General features: G+C 48.2%; 1 protein-coding gene across 5 annotated transcripts in view; it reads left to right on the top strand.

Annotated features, from left to right (window-relative positions):
* Window positions 1–19,115, top strand: part of LOC136110033 (uncharacterized) — a 158,347-nt gene that overhangs the window by 3,404 nt on the left and 135,828 nt on the right. For all 5 annotated transcript variants that reach the window (XR_011741962.1, XR_011741960.1, XR_011741961.1 and 2 more), the window contains exon 2: window positions 17,118–17,322. The gene's annotated coding sequence lies outside the window, so the exon portion shown is untranslated. The remainder of the gene's footprint in view (window positions 1–17,117; window positions 17,323–19,115) is intronic.

Here is a 19,115-nt window from a genome sequence, read left to right as displayed (position 1 = left end):
GACTACAGCAACGCACCATTTTGGTGTGCAGGTAAAGCAGAACTTTCTTGTGACTGCTTAAGATTGCTTTTTAAGTATTTGAGAGTACTTCCATTTATTTTTGAGGAAAAGCTGTATCTACCCATATCAGCTAAGAATTGACCTACTCAGTTTTACTAAAGTGTGCTCACAGGTCAGGTTTTCTTTGAGGTGATAAGTCACAAAGCTGAAGGTCCCCTGGCCAGTTCTTGAGAGCTGGACGTGTGTGACGATTAATTATGGACTCAAATTCAGCTTCCTGGTACTTAACGTGGCCAAGTGCCTTGTCCTTCTGCGGAAGGTGATCAATTGCAATGGGCCAGCTGCAAGATTAGGCCCTAGCAGCATGATTCTTCCTTTGTTCTTTGTTTTTTTTTTTGGAGGAAAGTAGGAGGGAACTTGGTTCTCTGCTGCTTTCTAAAATCAGGAACAAAACTAGTGAATAATAGTCATAACAGAGTTCCAAATTTGAAAACTGGAGGATGGAGAAATAACCCAAAACTCCTAAGGTTGCTTTGAAGTCTTGTTTTTAGGTCTGTTTTCATTCCCCAGATATTAAAAACTGTAGACAGAGAGACACAGAGAGAAGGCTGGTGGAGACATAAGAGGTGGTGTTGGTCCCTGATTTCAGAACCTGACCTAAATGGCTTTGATCTCTGCAAGCAAACCTGCTTCACAGGTACCCGCGAGTGCGGCTGCCACCCCGTGCACATCGTCTTACTGTCATGCAATTAGGAGCTACAAATATGATGCCACTTCAGCTTTGTAGTTTGCCCTTTTAATTTGGTCTGTTGCTATGGTAGCAGCAGATGATTGCAATCACTGCTGTTTATATTACAATCCAAGTCACATCAATAGAGAGCTTGGAACCTAAACACTTAACTGTATACTGCATTTGTTGTTGTACATAATGCATTGTTCACAATATTCAGAATTCATTCAAATATTTTGTTTCTGAAACATTTGGAAAATTCTTTTAACTAAAGGGTTGTCAAATTATAATTTATTTTCAATTCATGCTTACCCAGGGCTCTTCACACAGCTGGACAATATTTCTTTTGCCCCGTTTCCTGAGTATATCCTGAAAACAATTATTTTAACAGCCTTTCTAGTTTCAGAGAAAGGTTACTCTTTTTTTTTTTTTACCTTGTACTAGTCGTAGTAGTCTTTTAGTATCTAAAATAATAGATCTTTAAAAAGATAATTCAGTACTTTCTCCCACACTTTGTCTGTCTTGTCAATTTGGATTACACAGACTTTTTGAGGAAGGACTCTGTGATGTGCTTGTATAAAGGAACTTCCGTGAGCTACAACATTAGTAAACTGTAGTGTCAGTTTTTGGTTTTTGAACATCACCTGCTGAGCTCTGGAGAAGTTGAGAGCAAGGGAGGAGAGAGCAAGTTCGTCCGGCACCCTGAGGGGATTGGCGATGGTTGTGTCCTCTGCCCTCGGGAACTGCGGAGTTCGTTTTGGGGACTGCAGCGCTGCCAGTTGGAAGGGAATTCAGGTAATATTGCAGCAAAACAGTGTGAAATCCTGCATTCCTGGAGTTTAGGGTCTGTTGGTCCCGGCTGCGAGGGGTGAGGCAGGGCCACAGGGTCTCGGGGCCCTCATGGCCGCTGTGGCCTTGCAGCCAGGGACCTCCGACCCCCCCCCTTGCAGCCAGGGACCTCCGACCCCCCCCCTTGCAGCCAGGGACCTCCGACCCCCCCCCTTGCAGCCAGGGACCTCCGACCCCCCCCCTTGCAGCCAGGGACCTCCGACCCCCCCCCTTGCAGCCAGGGACCTCCGACCCCCCCCCTTGCAGCCAGGGACCTCCGACCCCCCCCCTTGCAGCCAGGGACCTCCGACCCCCCCCCTTGCAGCCAGGGACCTCCGACCCCCCCCCTTGCAGCCAGGGACCTCCGACCCCCCCCTTGCAGCCAGGGACCTCCGACCCCCCCCTTGCAGCCAGGGACCTCCGACCCCCCCCTTGCAGCCAGGGCCGCCAGTTGGATTTTCTGCTCTGGTACCTGCTCTCTTGGCACGCAGAGCTGCGCCTGCTCCCCTCGGGTGCCTGATGCCCAGCACCGCAGTCACCGGGCTGATGGCTGCTCCGAGCACTGGAAAGGCTGAGGCTCATCTACTGGGTGGTGCATCTTTTCTTATAGAAAGTTGAATCTAGATGGTCTAAATAGGAGGCTAGCAAGGCAATTTGCTGTTTAAATGACCCAATGCACATTGGGCATATTGAAGAAAAAAGCCATTTCCTAGTGACTAAATCTCATTAAAAAAGCAATTTTCCAATCAATTACGATGCAATTTAGCTGCTAACTGTTTAATTATCAAAAAAGGAGCTATTTTGTTCTCTGTTCCTATATTTATGAACCATGCTTTAAAATCTCATCTTTAGAGTAGCTGTTTGGAGGGATATGACTGCTCTATTGATGCAATTATATTAAAGTTAAAATTTTCAGTTCAATGTATTGTGTAAGTTCAAGGAAATATTGTTTGCACAAAAGCTTTTGAAATAGGAGATACATTGATTTCTACAAAAACTCAAATCTTTATTATTATTTTCATGCACTATAAAAATTGTATTATGTAGGTTTTATTAGAGGAGTTCGGTTGTGGGTTTTTTCTTTTTTTTTTAATCCTGTGCAAGAATTTCAGCCCTGGGAACGTGAACTGGAACCGGCCCAGGCTGCTCTTGGAAGGAAGGCGTCTGTCTCCGGACAGACTGACACGGGGCAACTCAGATGTGATCTGTAAGACCTGGGACGCTGGTGCCTGGTGGCGACCCCTTGTCTTAGGGTGAACAGCGTGGTGAAGGACGCGCTTTCGGATCAGCTCTGAGCACAGGAAGACGTTAAAGCGGCAGTGCTACCATGTCTTGTCGTTTTTATTAAAATCTCGCAATACTTGATGTTTCTTCTTAAAGCTCCAGCTTGCAGAGTTATCTGAGACTTTCGTAATTCCTTTTTCTAATGCTGTTTCAAGTCTTTGTAGTTTAAAGGAATTCTCAAACCCGCAGATTTTTCAGCCTTCAACAATGGATTAAAATGAAAAAGGAGGCAAACCTATGGCTTCCTCACAGCTTCTGCTTTTTAATCCTCTTTGGGGGTAGATCCTGAACGGGTGTAACCCACGGCGTTATGTGACGCTCTCCCGGGGCCTCTGGAAGCACCGGGTAACTGGTGCAGAGAAGGCAGAACTCGTGCTGGAACCCAGCCCTGGCCCCAGTGGGTCCGGCGGGGGCACCGACAGCCTGGTGCCTGGTGCCACCGTGCGTGAGCGGAACAGAGGAACGGCTCGTGGGCTTTGTCACTTACCGCTCGGGGAGCTCGTCTCGTGCCTTCTCTGAGCACGGGGAATGGTGAGGCAAGGGAGTAGGAGGGCTCTTAATTAGGACATAATTAAATAGGCAATGCTCCAAGATGATGTGGGTATTAAACAGTTTAATGGGGATGGTGACTGGATGTCTACATTTTCTTCTTACTCTCACAACTTTTAGAGGGTTGCAGGAAAGTTGTTGCATAAAACTCCTGAACAGGTCAGGACTCAGGTCACTGCACTGTGGTGTATAGCGACCGCTTGGCTGATGTTTGCGTGTGAGCAGCTGTAAGTGTGCGTATATAAATTAAACATGCAGACTTGCATGTATCCTTGAGAATTGAAATGTGTTTTCGAAACAACCAGTTACCAGCCAAAATTTCACCAAAATGCCATTCTGCTCAAGTGAGTAATGCAGGAAATATTATTTGCGATAATTACATACCTGAGTTGGATTTACAAAAACACAATTACTTTATACATAGTTTGGGATGACTTTGATAAACTTGCTCATTTTGTGCTATCAATTTAGAGACGACAGAAATAATTTGTTTATTGAAATTACCATAAATAAACAATGAGACAAGACCTAGATTTATGGTTTAATATTGTAATTGGGTTTTCTGAGGAAAAATAAGTCTTTTGAAAGAGTGAACTTGTAACTGTGTACACAAAGAAGCTGCAGTGTATTGTAGATGGTGCCTGTCAGACTGTTTGTGTGGGAATTGCATTCAATGCCAAGCGTACTGGGGAGATACAAAATTTAACAAGATCCATTGCAAATTAGATAAAAAATGTATAAACGCTTCTGTGTGCAACCACACGCGGAGCCGGGGTCGCGAGGGGCAGAGCGCCTGCTCTCCCGGGCTGGCCCCGCGCAGTGGGCTGCAGTCCAGCTGATGAAGGGCTGGCTTCAGGCACGCGCGTGTGCACGTGTCCCTGGCACTTGTGTTTCATGCGGGGTCACAACCGCGCGGCTGACGCCAAAAAGGGTGTTTCAGAGGGCTCTGCGCAGAGGAGTGGCCAGGGGACCACGCAGCCCGCCCTGCGGGGCTGTTGGTGACACTGTCCTGTCCCGTCCTGGTGCTCTGCCTGTGTGGGGCTGTGCGGTGTCGGCCGGGCCTCTGCTATGGCCACGCGCTGCTGGGCTTATGGCAGCGCTGCCAAACTGCCCGGGGACCCGGCTGTCACCGAGCGTCCTTATCAACAGCATGGCTGCTGCTGGCACAGCTGCTTGCAGCTCCGTGCTCCGGTCCTCTGAGTCACCCCCTCGCCCACGTTGTTATTAGGAATGCGTCATCTTTGGAGAGGTAATTATTCGCAGTAATTGCAGAGGGCAGTGTGTCAGACATCAGTTTCGGCTAGTTCCCGTCTCCTGTCACCTCCTGCTGCCCCTTAGAAAAGAGGTCTTGCCGAGGACAAATTGAGTGGCCTCACAGGTTATTTGTGCTGTTTTGGGAAGACTTTGTGAATGTGAAAAATGGAGCCTCCACATCCCTGCGGATGGGAACGACTGAGCAGCTGCTTTGGGGCGCTGATGACACCAAGTACCCAGGCTCCTCGCTGGAGCCTGTGGAGGTGCTGGATGGGTGCGGGGTCTGGCTTCAGCTCTTACTCTCCTCTGCCATGAGCCACTTTTCTTGCAGTCAGGTCTTAGAGTATTTTCAGAGCTTTCAGTGTGCAGAGGCTTGCCAAATAGATTTTTCAAAGTTGCCTCATGTTGCCTAACAGCTGTTGATTTCCGAGCAGGTGATGTGTTGGAGAGGAGGGCCTGGGCAGGACAGGGGGCTGTGGTGGCGTGGGCACATACCCAGGCACATCACAAGAAGAGCCAGAGGCCAGGAATGCACTGCAAAGAGCAAGTTTTATTTTAGTTCCCTCTCTCCTGGGGGATCTCCGGAGCCGCACCTGAGCTCCCAGCAGAGGTGGCGCCGGGGGGACGCAGGTGCTGGTCAGCCCAGCCCCGCTGGGAGATCACCGGGCCCGCTGAGCTCGCCTGTGTTTCACGGCTTCAGGCAGGCGCAGCCTCCCGCTCTTTCTCACAGCAAAGCAGGAATCTCAGCCATAGTGACAAGGTGCCTGGAGTTTCTCACAGGCCTATGTTATCTAACGCAGAGGTTCTGCTCATCAAGCACACAAGGTCAGTAAAACAATTAGTGTGATGTCTGTGCTTTTCCTACAGACAGGTGCAAGTCACTTGAGCGTATAATCTCCTCGCCAGCCCTGCGCTGCGTTCCCATACAGGTGGCTGCAGTGGGACTGCGGGGCTGGGGTTTGGCTGATGTGGCGGTTCACATCTGCTGGCTTCGCCCGAAGTGGAGCAGCTCGAGTCTGGCGATGTGGTCAGTACAGGCACGGGAGTACCGTGGAAAGCTGATCCCCCCCTAGGGTTAGATGCTGAACCTACTCCAAAAAAGTTGCCGCCCAGAAGCCACTTCCAGTTTCTTGACTACCCAGACCCAAGTGGTGTGCTCCCTGGGCCAGGGGACAGTGTGGCCGGGCCACCTCACAAGCACCTGGCCCACCTTCACTGAGGAGCAGCCCGCGGGAGGATGGGCCGTGCCGGATGCGGCTCTCGCACGCAGCCCAGTCCTGAGCACCTGGTGCTGCTCAGAGCTTCGCTGCGGAGGGAAGAATCAGCAAAAAGGACTTTGAAAGTGTCCTTTAAACTGGGGAGGGATCTGCTGAGAACAAATCCCTGCCAAACTTTATGACCTTTCTTGGCAGCTGAACAACAACTGTTACAGTCTAGTGGTTACTGGATATTACAAACGTTATTTCCAAACACTTGGCTAGCACCTGGGGAGAAAATATATGCCTTGTGGTTGAGTAGCATCTGAGTGCTTCCTTTCAGAGGATGTACGGCTCTAGTGTAATGAATACAGCAATCATCAGGTGCTGTGAGAAAAGGACAAATATTGTCATGATTAAACTGTGAAGGTTAAATGAATCATTTGAGAGGGCTATGGTGTACTGATATTAGACCTACTGGGGAACACAGAGGGAGAAAAATGCCTTTGTGAATTCTCTGTGTTGTTGATAGTGTTTTCTATCCCAAATAGAAGGTCTGGTTTATGCATTTTGGTACCCTTCAAAATGAAAATGCTGCTGTATGCATGTGCTCCTCCTTTAAAACTTTCTCAGCCCACTGAACCGACCCATAGCTCCCACAGGTGCTGTGGCCACAGGGCCCAGCGTGGCTGGGGGCAGCGCTGCTTTCTCCAGCGCCACAGCTGAAGGTGTCCAGGAAGCCCGGCTGCCCAGAAAGGCGGAGGACAGAGGCCTTTCCTCTGCAATGGAGGCAGAGAAGGCTGCACCTCGAAAATGTCCCTGCTGGGATCGCAAAATAGTGTCACCTGAAGGCGTAATCTATTTAATCTGCTTGTCTTATTGTGTTGCCATTCAGCCCACATATTCAGTATATACTGATATTTCAAGCTGCAGTTTTGGCTTCCATTTGAATGAAAAATATTGTCTCTACCTTGCCAGTGAAGAAGTGCAGAAAAGCTCGTTATTGGCTAGCAAGGGGAGTTTTATTTCAGATGTGCAAAACAGAAGGAAAACGCTCTGTAGTGGCTTGGTGTTGGGTACTTTTATTCTTTCATAGCTCCTTTGCATTTGTTCAGAAAAGCTGAAAACATAAGAAATCCCTTTCTCCGTCTATGTGAAGGCTGTAACGTGTTTATGGTTCGGATTTCTAATGTGTTCTCCATCACTATCTGCTGCGTTACTTTGGGCAAAGCGTTTTCCTGCCCATTCCCCAGCGGCAAAATGGAGATACTGAGACTGTTTAGAGCTTAGGGACGTGTGAGTGGAAAGCAATGTAGAAGAGCAGCATATTGTGAGATATAAGGTTTCACCACATCATGCACTAAGGGAAACGGAACTACTAAGTGTTCTTATTTTTCAGCAGATTTCTCCGAGTTCATGCTTATCTTTAACAGAGGAAGTGGCTATTTTACAAGCATGAGTCGCACTCCAGTGCACAGCTGTGCCTGAGAAGGAATTGGATTTGGTACTTATCCTTTTTAAGGCTTTAGAGTTATTGTCCCAGACATAGACCATTGTGGGGGAAACGATTTTTAAACAGACTTAATCAGATCTTGATTCCACCCGCTTGCATTGAAAATTGTTTCACTGATCATACCTTGAGGTAAATATGGCAAAATCAGCTCTTCATTCTCAGTCACGCTGCTGTCAGCAGCAGAACTCTGACGCTTGTCTCTCATGCCCTAAGGAAAACTCTGCTTGCTGTACCGTGTTCAGAGCGGGGGGGAAATCATATATTTTCTGAGATTGCTGGCCCACGTATGTGTTCCAGTCTATGCTTGAAAGGAAAACCACTGAGGCTCTGGCGGTTTTTCAGTCTGCACTTCATTTTCTTCTGTCAACTGGCTGCCTGCTGGGTTGCAAACTGTAATCTTCAAATTAGCTGGAAAACAAGCACCACCAGCCCCCTAAAAAAAAAAAGAAAAGGAATGGAAATTCCTGCAGGCTCTGCATTCTCTGTAAATCAGATCTGTCGTTTGGAGTCCAAGGTCTGCCCTGCCAGGTTCCCCGGTGTGAGTCATCTCGGTGTCTGCTGGTACGTTCCAGCAGCTGCCGTAGGGGCAGGGTGCTGGTACCGTGGGCTCTTGCACAGACAAGCGCCCTTCTTTCATTCCCTCTTTTTTAGGTCTTGAACAAACTTGGACATTGCTCTCAACTCTTTTGCTGTTCTCAGTTTGAGGTCAGAGTTATAAACCCAGTGCAATCTTTCTTTCCTTCATGTATTCATTTTGTTCTATGTGGAAGATGTTAAAAAATCGCTCAAAGACGTTAGGTCAAGCTATGATAATTTATGAGGGGCTTTATGCTTGTATTTTCTTAACCTAATCTCCTTTTTTGGCAGCTGGTCCTCGTGCTGGTGCCACGTGGTGAGAACTGCTGGCCAGCCGAGCCGCTGCAGCGCTCGGGATCGAGCCCGTGGGGCACCAGCCTTGCTTGTGCGGCTGCGGCGCTCGGGATCGAGCCCGTGGGGCACCAGCCTTGCTTGTGCGGCTGCGGCGCTCGGGATCGAGCCCGTGGGGCACCAGCCTTGCTTGTGCGGCTGCGGCGCTCGGGATCGAGCCCGTGGGGCACCAGCCTTGCTTGTGCGGCTGCCGCGCTCGGGAATGAGCAGATAAAGCAGATAATTGTAGAGGAGATAAAAACTCCTGGCATTTTCGAACAGAGATAGAGGAGATAATTTGCATATAGGTTGAGAAATACTGATGTTAATTGTTTAGTTTTTCCACTGAAGTGCTTAAATAACATTCAGTTGAATCCAGAAACAAAGCTGAAGACATGCAGGACAGAGCTGATTCCTACTGCAGGTTCAACCAAGTCAGCCTGTGTAACCTGCTCTGGGCGTTCCTGCTCCGGGGGGGTTGGACTGGAGGAGCTTCCCAGGTCCCTTCCAGCCCAGACATCTGGGATTCCTTGAACATGGCCTCTCTGGAATCTGGCCCAGGATAAATATCCCTACTGGATTTTTTTTAATGATGCATTTTGGAAAAATTAAAGCAATTCTGCTACCAATTTTGTAGAGACAATCAGACCTCAAAATGCCTCTGATTTTTCCATCAAAAGAAACGTCTGTGTTGAAGCTAACAAGGAAATAGAGAGGAAAGGAAACCCGTGCCTGCAAGCACAGCGTAAGTGATAAGAGATGTGAAGAGGATGGGACCAGACTCTGTTCAGTGGTGCCCAACGATAGGATGGGACTGAAACACAGGAGGCTCCATGTGAATATGAGGAAAAACTTCCTTACTCTGAGTGTTGCAGAGCCTGGCCCAGGCGGCCCAGGGCGGCTGTGGAGTCTCCCTGGAGACATTCAGGGCACCCGGACCGGCCCTGTGCCATCGGCTCTGTGACCCTGTGCGCAGGGGTTGGACCGGGGGATCTCCAGAGGTCCCTTTGACCCCGGCCGTTCTGGGTTCTGTGATAAACCATGGGGGAATGCGCCTGTGGCACCTCCGAGCCTGCTGTCCCTGTGGGAGCTGCGTGACCACAGCGCGGCCCCCGGGCGCCTGCCAGCAGAGCAGCGCCGACCGGGGATCCGGCTGCTGGGGCCGCGCTGGGTTTCAATATGTTCTCCCGTATGTTTTAACGCTTTTGCATTTCTTCCATCTGTTTCTGGGAAATGTGAAGGAATTTAATGATCTTTTCTAGGGTTATTAAACCAACAGCTGTTGTCATTAATAGAGGACATTCTTTATGGCAGTGTGCAAATTCCAGTGATAAATCCAGCCCGGCTACCCTGTATTTCTTTTTAATGAATACAGCATTTGTACTGAAACTGAGGTTACGAATATACGGAGTTCTTAAACTATTAATTTAGGGTATAGCTTTGGCATAAAAATAGGGCTCTTTTTTTGTCCTCTTGTTCCTAATTGCCTTTTCCATGAAATACGTTTTGTGCTGGGTGAGAGAGAATTTTGTTTGTTTCCATTTTCCCTCCTTCTCCCCTCTTTGCTCTCCCTGCCAAGAAAGAAAACTGAAAAACTGGAGAAAAGTTGCTCGAAAGAATGGAATGTATCACAATTGAATAACCCTTTGTGATGAAGTTTATTTGCAGAAAGAAACGATCTTTTTCTGTTCACTTTAAAGGTTTCTCTGGCATGCAAAACTGATGGTGACTTTTGTTGTATTTGGAGCGGGTTTTTTTGCCTTCAGTGACTTGCTGCCCTGCGTTGTAATGGAGACCATAAATACCTGCTTGGATACACTTTATGTCTAATTACACACTATCCTGTTTTTCAATACTTTCACTTAATACTGTATAGTAAAGAGGGTTTTTTGCTGCATCACTCTATTTCTCCTACTTTTTTTTTTAATAGTAACATAACCCAACATCATAATTACAATGTTGACCTCAGTGAAACGCGCAGTGTGAGGCTGCGTGTGCTCGGCCAGCGGCCTCCTGTGGAACGGTGCCGGTGGCTGGTCCGGCAGGGCTCGGGGGCTGCGCGGGGTCCCCCGGGCCGTCCCGCCCTGCCAGGCTCCTGCAGGGCAGAGGGGCTCGGTGCTCCTGCATCGGAGTCCAAACGAGATGTGATTCAAACTTAGTTGTGTGTAAACAGCCAGGAGACTTCTGATCAATTTCATTTAGGAGTAATCACTGCATTTGTGTTGTTAATACATGAAAATGAGAAGAAAATGCTTTTCTGTTGTCTTCGGTGACTTATTCATCCTGCACCTTAAAAAAACAAAAAAGCACACAACAAAGTATTTTTTCATCTTGACTGAAATGCATTTTAAAATTAATTGTTTTACTGGCTTGAAAGCTTCATAAATTGGATTAGAATCCCATATATTTACCAGCCTGGGGTAACGGGTGATCTGGCCTGTTTGGTATCTTTCTAATGATTTTCTCACCTGGCATTTTAATTAAAATAATCCCTGCACTGGCGTCGCAAGCGGAGGTGGGCAGGGGCAGAAACGTTCTCTCTGCCGTGGGAGATGATTTGGGCTTAAATTACCGATTTAAGGGGGATTTACCAAACCTGCACAAAACGCAGATATTGGAACCTGAATTAATTAGCATGGAAATAACTGAGCAGGGTTAAACGCATGTGTCTTGTTAGTATTCAGCATTGCTACCATGAGAGGAAAGAATAAGAAATGAAAAAGATGGGATAAAACAAGCAAGAACAGGAGGAGAAAATACAGATGTTTCTTAATACGTGGTATTCCTTTCAATAAACCTGCAGACCATTCCAAGGAAGTCATGCTAATGATTCATAATAAGCAGTTTCATGGTAGGATATACATGTCCAAGGGCTTCTGGCTGCAGTGGAGGTAACTGGTAAACCATTATGTGTCTGTCTAAGGGCTTTTTGCTGTCACTTAGCACTGCAGTATGTGCCTTCCTTGGGAAACGGAATGCAATAACTGAAATTTAGGGGTCTTCACAGATTGTTTGGTGTATATATGTATTTTTTTAATTGTTTTTTTTGAGCCAAAACTCTGTTAAAAGCAGCAATCCTTTTCCCTAAGAGCAGGTGCTCAGATATTATGATTGCGAACATCCTGTAACTTAGTGGATGTATGGATAGTGGGACAGAGGTACAGTGACACAGATAGATGGATCAAACACTTGACAGTCACCTCTGCACAGAGAGATCCCGTTTTGAAATATAAAATGGAACTGAAATAGCAGTAGAGCTTTTCTGGAATTTCAACCCTGGTGTGCACAGTTACTTTGAACAAAAATATTAGCTACTTTTTGACAAGCTGGATTTGCGGTCTTGTTCTTTTCAAAGGAGAGAGAAAGCAAAAGGAAAAATGCAGCTTGTCTTTAAAGTGCAGCAAGAGCTCTGGATCATTTATTCCTTGCAGCATTTCCCCTTAAAAAGAACAGGATTAGACCAAACCATGCATCTTTTCTTGTCTATTAAGCTGGGCAGATCCTGCTAATTTAAGCTCCCAGTTAACCCTTAGTCTGGTCTGTCTTTGCCAGAGCAAGGGGCATTAATTGCCCCAAGCAGCAGCCTCTGCACAGTCCTCACGGAAGCGGCTCCGCAGGTACAGCCACATCCAGCCCGGTCCCCTGCTCTCCAGACCCGCTCCGGTGACGCCTGGGCTGCCAGAGGGACCTGTGCCTGTCCCACCCGGCCGTGCTCGGTGCTGTGGGACCGTGTGCTGCCGGTGCCGCGGGTACCCCGGCCCGTCCTGCCCTCCCTGCCGGGGCAGCCGTGCTCCTGCTGCTGCCCAAATGCTCGCAGTCCTCCCCTCTCTAAAGCTAGGCTTGGTCCGCAGTGTTCTCACCGTTGGGTGGAAAAGGTGCATAAGATTCATTGCATTTCAGAAATGAAGAATCCATCCTGAAAGGGAAGATTGCATTTGAAATATATCTGGGCTTGGTAATGTTTTAAGTGTAATCCCTCTAGCATTTTTCACTTTCAAGGTGGCAGTAATTGAAAGATGGATTCCTGCAATTTTGGCATTCATAATTTGACTGAGAAAAGGTCAGCTTCTTCATGGAGTCTTGTTTGAATTGGTAGAACAGCGTGGAAATGTCACATTGTCTTTCTGATAGTGTCACCGGTGTTTTGATTAACAACAGGTTCAATCTGTAATGCAGGATAAAACCCAAATACCACAAATAGCTCAACAAGAGCCTAGTCCAAAGTCCTTGAGCCATCAATAGAAAGATTTCCCTTGGTTCCGCTGGTTTGGGATCTGCTCTAACTGCTCCTTTCTCCAGGATAACTGACACTCAATTTCGATTCACCAGTAAGCAGACAAAAAGCTCCCATTGTGATGCAGAGTTCATGACTGCAAATCTCCCTAAGCTTGCAAAGCAGAAAAATGTAGACCCAGGATATATGCCCTGCATATAGCATCATGCATAGCAATGAAGCAGTTTAGAAAAGAATAAACAAATTAATGGTGCATAATGCACTTTGACATCTGGGTTATCGCTGCTTTGCTGGGTTTGGGGGCAGTGAGCGATCTGACTGTGCTACTGTATGTAGGTTTATTCTGCAAAGTCAGGGGGCAGTGAAACACCACTTCTTTCTGTACAGCATCCCCATGACAGCCTTGATGCAGGAACCGACATTTGTGGTTCGCTTTTCAGGAAGCAGCTTTCCTTGTCTGGTGCCGGGGAAGTGCCCTTGTTTTAGGTAAACCTGCAGCTTGGAATCTTGCTGTGGAAACAGCCTTGCCAGGTGCTTCCCGTAATGAAGTGCTGTGAGGTATTTCTATGTGTATTACAGTTGTAACAGGACCAGCTTGTGCAGGGAATGGAGTGTGATAAGCAAACCTTCTTTAAAGCTAATCAGCTGAATTGCTGTTTGCCCGGTAGGCTAATTGTGACAAGCAGAGGGACCACTGAAGATGTCACCACTACTTGAGCAAAATGCTTTTGGTGACGTTGAGATGCGGTGGTAGGACAGATGAAAGGGGCTGGGGTGTGCAGGTCCCCTGCCTCTGACAGCGTTTTCACGCGTGCAAAATGAGTGTGGCAGTACTGCCTGCTGGGAGCCTGGCACCCCTCTCTGCACCGGGTGGAAAAGAACAGGTCAGCCCATGGACTATGGCACAGTTGGGAATTAGGTCCTGATTTTGGCAAGAATAGAGAGAAAAAGAAACTGTGTGGAAGAGATCACACAGGAGAACAAAGGCCTGGGTTGCTGTTTTGAGTTTAAACAAGGATTTGCATTATTTGTGCTCTGAATGCTGCTGGGGAGTGGTGTGCCAACCAGCTGTTCCTGTCTGCATCGCTGGCCTGGAACTGCAGCAGTGTATTGACATCAGATGCCTTCGCTCAGTGAGCAGGGGGTGCATGAAACAAGAGCAGCACAGCTGTCTTCTAGAAAGGTTGATTTATGCATCGAGGCCAGAGTAATACCCAGCCACTGGAGTCATTTTGTCATTACAAAATTTATACAGATTTCCAAAGGCAGAAAAGTAGAAACTGCTGTGGAAAGCATGGGGAAACAAGGCCCAGCACTGGCCGCAGTGCGCAAGCCCCTGCCCGTACAGCTGGTCCCGAAAGCAGAAGCCAGCACCTCTGTCTGCTCTTCGGCACTCGCCATCCCCGCTCCTCCCGCGCCGGGGGGCTCTGCCGCGCCGGGCTCTGCCGCCGGTGCGGACAGGGAGACGGAGAAACGCTCAGCGCTGTGCTCCGGGAGCCAAGTGCTGGTGAGGTCAGAGTTCGTGCTTTCTGCGGGATGCAAAACGTAACACATTTTCTTTGGCCCCCATTACCGCTTCGTACTGGCAATCTTTCCCTTTCCTTTATGGCACAGTAAGGAAATTCACCATTAACAGCCATTGATGATGGGGTTTCTTGGCCAGCAAAGTCAGCTGCAGCCAGTACTTCCTCTGCAGTAGTCAAATTGTTTCCCTGGTTAAATTATAAGGCCTCTGGCAATGCATTAAGATTGACTGCATAAAGTTTGACTGTCTAAATGAAAATAAATAAGAAAGAGTAATTGAATTTAGAAGTCCCATCAAAAAAGATACTTCATTTTAATGTAGGGCTTAGGCCTTAGTCAATAATCACAAAGTGAATTGGACATCCAACATTCTTAGTTTTGCGTGTTTTATTATGCACAGATGTCTCGTTCCATTTCGTACCCTATTGTGAGCCAGGTGCTAAATTGCCTTTGGCTGCCTTCATAGGCCTAAGGAGTTCTTGTGGCTATCCCTAATGTAATTAAACATTTACACTCAATTAATTGAGAATCGTGTAGCCATACCATACTAAGAGCTGCTGCTACTTGCCCCAAAATTCTGCTCCTATATCATTTAGACAAGTTTTGAAACAGATATTCCACAATATTCAGACATTTAGGTAGCAAGCAGAACTGTTACCATATTTATAAAGCGAGGGCAAGGATGTAAGTGTGCGATCCCTCGGGCAGCGGAGCCGCTTCCCTGTGAGTGAGCCCAGGGGGAACCTGGAGCCAGGGCGGCAATGGCAGGACTCCCCAGGTCGCCACCGAGCTCCGTGTGGCTGACTGCAGCCCCTGAGCTTCACAACAAAACTGTAGTTATTGTAGCTATGTCGCGTCTTTTCTAGTGTAAGAAAACCTTGACTGGGACGTTAAATTGGTAAAAATACCTTTTTTTCCTGGAACTTGGTCGTTTAAAGCTGCTTGGAAGTGAGCCTCGTGGGGTTTTTCCTGTGTCCTGAAGTATTTCATGTTGCCCTTGATGCTGAGCTCAGGAGAGTGCTGTCACTTACTCCCCCAGAGGCAAAAAGACAGAGTATGCAGTTAAGCTCATTCTCTACAGGAGGCTTTACAAGCATTTGCATGGAAAAAGAGCTGGAAATGAAAAGCAAACGAAGTACACAATTGTATCTGGAAAGCAAGCTGGCCGAGACGTGAAAGGCTAAGAGGATATTAAGAGAGCAGGTGTCTTGGGTGCGGATCTTCGTCCTGGATGGTGGCCGGCGTCTACCAGCACCCGTCCCTGGAGCTGCTCGCACCTGCGGGCGGGCACCGAGCAGCCGCGGGGCCGGGGCGGCCCCGCCCAGGGGGTCCTGGGCGGAGAGGAAGGGCCCGGGGGGTCCTGGGCGGAGAGGAAGGGCCCGGGGAGGCTTGGGCGGGCCCGCCGCCCCAGGCTGGTGGGTAAGGTGAGAAATTCGTGTCCGGAGGTGGAACCTGACGGGGAGAGGGCGGCACTGTGGAGCTGAGCGTGGCAGAGGATGGAGGTGGAGTGGCTTTGCCACCAGGTCTGGAGAACGAGGTGAGCAGGGTGGTGCAGAGGGGTGAGCTGGCTCACCTGAAGGCGGTGAGTGTGATGGCACCAGTGCTGAACACCAGCGCTGAACACCTGCTCAGGTCGCTCGGCAGACAGACGGCTCTCTGCCCAACACCAGCGCTGAACCCCTGCTCAGGTCGCTCGGCAGACAGACGGCTCTCTGCCCAACACCAGCGCTGAACCCCTGCTCAGGTCGCTCGGCAGACAGACGGCTCTCTGCCCAACACCAGCGCTGAACCCCTGCTCAGGTCGCTCGGCAGACAGACGGCTCTCTGCCCAACACCAGCGCTGAACCCCTGCTCAGGTGGCTCGGCAGACAGACGGCTCTCTGCCCAACACCAGCGCTGAACCCCTGCTCAGGTCGCTCGGCAGACAGACGGCTCTCTGCCCAACACCAGCGCTGAACCCCTGCTCAGGTCGCTCGGCAGACAGACGGCTCTCTGCCCAACACCAGCGCTGAACCCCTGCTCAGGTCGCTCGGCAGACAGACGGCTCTCTGCCCAACACCAGCGCTGAACCCCTGCTCAGGTCGCTCGGCAGACAGACGGCTCTCTGCCCAACACCAGCGCTGAACCCCTGCTCAGGTCGCTCGGCAGACAGACGGCTCTCTGCCCAACACCAGCGCTGAACCCCTGCTCAGGTCGCTCGGCAGACAGACGGCTCTCTGCCCAACACCAGCGCTGAACCCCTGCTCAGGTCGCTCGGCAGACAGACGGCTCTCTGGACGGGCCGAGCTGTGCGTCCCGAGACGCTTTGCTGTTGGTTCTAGTGACAGAGGCTCGTGTTTTTAATCTGCGTGAGCTTTGCTGCTGCTGTCAAGGTTTTAGCAGAAATCATATCTAACAGACTAACTGCTGTGCTCTACAGTGGACTTTAGACAGTACTACGGACTTTTCTAGTGGTTTCTTCACTGAAGTGTTAGTATATATTGTCTAATTTCTCTGGACCTCGCAGATCTAAGAGACATACTTCTGTACCGATCTGCTCAGTTTTGAGCACTAAACCACATTTATCTCCAGAGTATAATTCAGGTACTCTTTAAATTCACACACACAAACATTGCTCAAATGTTAACTGTTAAGAAATAGCTGCAAGGAAGTATGCAAACTCTCATTAAAATCTTTAACATACTACCGTATGGTTTATTTGCCTATTAAATGTGAGAGTCTTAGTAGTGTTTCCCTTAAATACACCTCAAAGAATTAAACGAGACCATACATCAGCTGATAAGATCTAAACAAATAGAGTAGTGCAAGAGATAATGGAATAGTTTTTATTTTGACCAATGCACATTTTGGAATCCTCTGAATAGCACTTCTGAGCACTGAATTTGCTCAGAATTGATTTCACGTTTAGCTTTCTAACCAGGAAGGATTGCTTTGGGCTTGTTAGACACGTGGCTGTCCTAGGTGACTCTTCCCTATGCCTAGGTATTTGTTTGATGGTATCAAGAAGTCTTTCTCTAGGAAAAAAAATGTATATTTGCTAATTTTGTTAGCAGAACAAAACACAAGCGAGGTTTCTGTTCGTTTGTTTGTTTTTCACAGTCGTTACCTGGAGTGGTACTGGTGGTGCCCTGCTAAGTGAAACTCCATGCTGTGCCCTTGTGCTTTGCTGCCTACAGCTGCGTTCCAAACCCGCGGTCTGTACCAGGACTCTAGAGGAACCTCCAAAGCAGCTGAAGGTAAATGAGAAGACTGCAAGCAGGTTTCAGCAGTGAGAAATAAGGGCCCGTCATGTTTTCTGCTGTCGGTGAGTGTTGAAGTTGTCCTCTTTCCAGTCCTTAATCAGCATGCATTTCGCTACATCTGTAATGTGGCTGAAGATGCCAAAATGAAACTCATCCAAGCTGCTACTTTAAAGTGCTGCTCCAGCTATGTTACAGTGCACAGAGAAAAGGCTCTGTAGAAATGCTGCTTTTTCTAACATAAAAATGGTGTTTGCAGATGAAGGAAACATAATACGGTGGCTTCCTTGCTTTTAACAATGTAGTGGGACAGGTGCTTTGTTCTTTTCCCAATGCAGCAAAGAGCTTTACCTGATAAAGCCCTGCAACCAGATGGCACCACTATTTTGTAATGTCATCATTGGTGGGGCGATGGTACTCTTGGAGCTATCCCGGCCTGACTTTTTCCAGGTTTTTTGGGAACTTGGCCTGCATGGGATTAACAAGTTTAAGAATGCTGAACAAGCAGCATGAAGCTGCAGTTTCTTGGTGTCTTAGTGGGCCCCAGCTCATGGAGTGAAGTCCGTTGAAAGAGGAGGCTGCTGAAAAAAGTTGAATCATATGCTGTTAAGAAGCTGCTTTCTTGATGTTCCTGGCTCTCATATCACCCTTACTGTATTCTCGTTCTCCTTGTGGTGGTGTCAGCTAAGGGTGTTACTGTTTTCTTACCCCACCAAGGACTCTGTTCTACTGTGGAATAATGTTCTAGACATGGGCTGTTGCACTTTAAATGACAGAGAGGGTGTGTGAATGTCAAGTCTGAGTATCTAAACAGCAATTCAGCCAGCATTCTTCTGGTTTTCCTGACGTGGAGGTGAAGAGGCAACATTGCCTGGTTTCCTCTTCTGTTCTCGGCTTTGTTCCAGGAAGGCTGAGTAGGTTTGGGGAAGGCTCTTTGTTTTTCCATGGCTCTCTTCCTGCCCAAAGGGGAGAATGGGAGCAAGGCGTGATGTGCCTTGTGGGTAAGCATTCAGCAGTATTTTGGTAGGCTGCAGATCCCTGTTTTTCTGTGCGCTATACAGAGAATAATTGAGAACTCTGAAAGCAACTGGAATTTTCCTGGCTTTCAGCGTAGATGGATACAGGCCAAAGATGCCTGTCTGTAGAAGTTGCACTCTATCTATCATGAACTCTGTGCAATAAATCCATAGTTCAGGTTTAAGACAGCTCCCGATGTCAGCTCAGTATTGATTCAGCTGCTAACTTTATTGCTAGAGGAGTGACATTCCAAAGAACCACTGGGCTGCAGTTTTCTGAGACTTAAAGCATGTGGGGCCAGCTCTCCAAAGCTGTATGCTTGGTTTAAGGTGCGGATGGGTAACCAGTGGGAATTTCCAGGCCTCCTAATGAGGGAGACACCGGATTCTGAGAGCAGTCGGTCGGGAGCTAGGCATGTCATCTGTTTATCGTCAATTTTGAAAATGCTTTTGGGCACAAAGACCTACGGTTAAAAACTGATGTAGGGAGCCTGCTTCCCATTGGCTTTTAAGGGAGTTTGGACCCTGTACTGCCCTTGCTCATTGCATGTCGTCTTGTTTAACCTTTACTTATTACAATTATTGTGTATTATTTGTCCAGGAGAACCTCGGGGCTCCAGTGAAGGATGGGGCTACATGGTGTTAGTCAGCACATGCGCCAGTCAGAAGATGAACCCCTGCCCCAGGGGGCTTCCTACCACTCATACCAAATCTTCCTATGTGGCATTTGGTATTTTCAAGTGTTAGCATTATTAGTTTACCAAATTAGATGAAATGTAGTCTGGTTCAAAGGGAGTGACTGTCTGACAAGTTAAATAAGATGGCTTTAGATGATACACTTG

This window comes from Patagioenas fasciata, chromosome 19 (genome assembly GCF_037038585.1).
Source record: "Patagioenas fasciata isolate bPatFas1 chromosome 19, bPatFas1.hap1, whole genome shotgun sequence".
Lineage (NCBI taxonomy): Eukaryota > Metazoa > Chordata > Aves > Columbiformes > Columbidae > Patagioenas > Patagioenas fasciata.
This window is presented reverse-complemented; position numbering and strand designations above follow the sequence as displayed.